This window comes from Octopus sinensis, unplaced genomic scaffold (assembly GCF_006345805.1).
Source record: "Octopus sinensis unplaced genomic scaffold, ASM634580v1 Contig12563, whole genome shotgun sequence".
Classification (NCBI taxonomy): domain Eukaryota; kingdom Metazoa; phylum Mollusca; class Cephalopoda; order Octopoda; family Octopodidae; genus Octopus; species Octopus sinensis.
The window spans coordinates 398,412-402,356 of NW_021832611.1; the positions used below are offsets into that span (position 1 = coordinate 398,412).

Here is a 3,945-nt window from a genome sequence, read left to right on the forward strand (position 1 = left end):
GATAATGTGCTAAAGGATTTCAGCATTGTCAAAGACGAAGTCAGCATAATCGGCATATATTATTTCGGTGTATTTACTACAAAAGATCTAAATCTCTAAGTGCTGCTTTTAGGTAGACGATAAACAAAATTAGGGACAGCGAGTCACACTGTAATATGTTTAAAAAAAGTTTGACACAGTTTTGCCAAGATTGATTACTAATTGAGTGTCTTGAAGGAGCTTTAAGATGATACTCATTTCGTCCTGATTTAAAAATGTTGTATTTTCACGAGTTTAATTCCGTAAACTGAATCGAATGCTCTGGATGTAAATTCTAAATATCTCGGTGCATTATTTGTATTTTTGACACAAGACAGCAGTCCATCTGTGTGTCCAAATAACATCATCAGCTTTCTAAAATGTTATTCAAAGCCATCACTCAGCTAATCGTTCTTAACCAACACATTGTTCACGGGACCCGGATACTTGTCATAATTATAAACTAACTTCCTGACGGCATAATGGCTGGGACAGTTTTCCTCTCCGAGCTTTACTTTTCAATAATTCCAAAAATTGTAAAAGTACATCGTTTAAATTGTTTTTTCCATTTTACAGCATAATATAGAGCAGAGATCCAAATTGACTCAAACCTGAGAGCGCCTCTTATGGAGGGTATTAAAAAGTCAAAGAAACATGAATGGTCTTTAATTTTTTTATTAAATTCTTAGAAATTGATTTAATGAGTAAAGAGAACATTAAAATTTAAAAATCAGAAACAAAAATTATTTAAAATATTTCGACATGAATTTCTTGTGGAATTCCGAGCGAATACAATCATTAATGAATTCGGGCTTTGTTTTATTTGTCTCTTTTGCACAATTTTTAAAAACCACGTCATCATCCCATCTAAAATAACACAATCACAAATACTTTGCCTTGACTCTAAAATCACTTTTCCCTTCCAAATCGCCTGAAAGTGAAATGAGGGGATTTCCCCGCATTATATTTTCATTCCTTATTTTCTGCTCCTCAAGCTCTTTCTCCATGTTCTGTAAACAGTGATCAAATTTTATTAAACCATTTTCTTGGCCTCTTCCATTCGTTCTTTTTTAATTTTATTAAGTTCTGACATTAACTGTGCTGTTTCATCTCCGTCAGAGGAATCGTCTGAATCAATCCCACCCTCGTCAATGGGATCATCTTCGTCCAAATTCACATCTTCCAACTTTAGCCTCTTCTCACTGCCAAGAGTTTCTTCCAATTGGCCATCAATTTTATGTTTGTGGAATAATTCCTTCTCTTCCAATACTTGTTTCATGTCAATAGATTTCAAATCTTCTTTGCAAGATTGGCCTTTTTGACTAATATTTGTTAATTATTTGTACAATACCGAAATTTTAGCTTTAATTGACTGGGTAGGTCTCTGGCGGAAAATTGTCTCGTCAGAGAACCAAGATCATTCTCCATCCGAGAACCGCTTCCTTTAGCGTGATCAAAAGTGGGACGGCCAGCAGTTGTCATTTATTCTATAAATTAAATGTAATTTATTTAATGATACAAAAAAGACTTTAATACCAACCAGATATCAAACAAAATAATAATTTATTATCAAATAAAATATTACAAAATTGAAAAAAAATAAAATTAAAAAAATTAATGATTATCTAAAAAGTACGTCATCGATAACTTCACCAATAACGTCGTTGCATTTAACAGCTTATAATTTAAAAATATAAACTATACAGTTACTGTCCACAGTCTGACAAGGAAAAATCACAGAATTACGTATCTGACAACCATCCCCAATATTGACATGATCAGAAATAATGCAATTATCCAACATACAACTGGAATATACATCAGACACACATACTTTGAGCCTATTCTAACATTGCTACCAACAATGCAGCAAATCAGTCGACTCACATCACCCACTACACAGTCGGGTCCCAAAAAAGTATTTTGTAAACACAATTCCTAATACAATGTTGATAACTTATTACTGTGAACTTGACACAGAATTAGATCTGTAAGCCCTGAGATAGTTGAAAATGGATGATATTCTGAATATATCAGCATTTAAAGGGAGAGCACGAATCCAACTGTACGTGCCAGGAAATTCTTTTGGATCAAAATTTGCCATAAAATCGAGAATTTGTGGTAGCAATTCTGATTTTATACAAAACGAATGACTAGATTATAATTCATATATTAAGACTAAAAAATACCTGAATTTTCTACGAATCAGGTCAAGACAAGGAACCGAAAAAATGTAAACCTGAGGGTCAACATGAGAAACTAAAGTGAGTATGGAATGAGTTCTAAATCATAGAGATAAATCATTACCGACAAAGATATTGTTTTTTGAGAACTATTTCGTCTTCAAAAATTTTGTTTGGCCGCAAAACATAATCAAATGTTTTTGTTCGACAGAATCAACACAGCAAATTTCTAATTCTGGTTTCCGATATTTGTGGGGAGCAGGAAGTGATATTTTATTTACTTCAGGTCGGGGCACTCTAATCATTGAAATTGTAGGATTGTGTGTCAAATGGTCTACAATGAATGATCCAATATCCAAATCTCCAAAAATGTCGCAAGGAAGAAGCAGAATTTGATTTTTAGGAAATTTCAAATTGATTTCGAGCAGAATATTTACTGCAGAAATAATGTTGTCGGGAACAGTGAACATAGTAAAAGTGGTTTTCTGAAACTCGGAATGTATATTTTCAAAAATCTCACTGCTCTCACTTTCATAGCAAGCAATAATAATATCTGAGGAATAAACTGGTATAAAAATACCATTAAAGTTTGAATTTATTAAGATTTTAATTGGAAGGTTGATTATAGGTTGATTGATGACTCTTAATAGACAATAAGGCTTTCCATTAGTCAAAAATTTTAGTTCATTTCCGATAGCAGCTGTAAGAATTACAGGCCTAATAGGATGATGAGGTGCTTAAAATTATTAAACAACAGCTAACATGGAAAAAACATGATCTCAAAATATATCTATTAAGAAATTAATTTATATACAATAAAAATCAAATTATTTTAATTTCTGATATTCAAGTTATAAATAAAGTTTATCAATAATCCCATTTTCCTCTTCTAAACTGTTAAGTTGTCAGGGTTGACTTTCGTAATCAGGACTCCTTTGAGACGTCATGACGGCACACGGCTTGGGTTCGTTTCTTCTTGTAACAGCAATGCTTTTTAACGTTTTCGTCAGTGACAAAAATTGCGCATACACATACGTCCTTAGGCTATATTTAATGATTCAGATACTTCAGAAAATGAAGTGTCACAAATTTATTTGTGTAGAACAATTGACATAATCTTCACTTTTGAATGACGTATTTTTAGTTCTTTCTAGAGTAGATCGATTTTTCTTATTTTTTTCAACTCCACTTGTTGTAAAATGTCCACAAAAGTTACTTAAACGTGAACGAGAAACATGTTACTGATCTTTTAGTCTTAAACAAATAAATCAGGTTTTTATATCGTATTATCGTCTCCGTTTTTATTAAAGTTTACACTCCTATTTCAAAACATTCATGAGTTAGTACAATTGCACAGAATAAGTCTTAATTCTTTTTTGATCTTTAGACGGAATTCGTAAAAAAAGTAAAAATAAAAGCACCTCACAATTTTATTGTGCATCTTGAAATATTATTAGTTTAAGATCTTTCATGAAGAAATTCTTCAATTTTAGCTAGCTGAATTTACTTTAAATTTTCGGCTTTTAAAATTGCGACACATAAACAAAAGTGGCATTTCATTTCATTATAAGATAGTCCGTTCATTCACTTGTGAAGAATAGAAAACATAGACTTTTCACATGTTATTACAGAGATAGTAGAGTCTAATATATAGAACACGACGGTGAACAAGCCCATATGGCGCAACGGTTAGCGCGTGTGGCTGTTAACCACAAGGTTCTTGGTTCGAATCCGAGTATGGGCG

The 3,945-nt window shown here is 32.3% G+C and overlaps 1 non-coding gene across 1 annotated transcript; it reads left to right on the forward strand.

Annotated features, from left to right (window-relative positions):
- The first annotated feature begins 3,872 nt into the window (after window positions 1-3,872).
- On the forward strand, window positions 3,873-3,945 carry Trnan-guu. The gene has a single exon. It is a non-coding gene; the product is annotated as a tRNA-Asn (tRNA).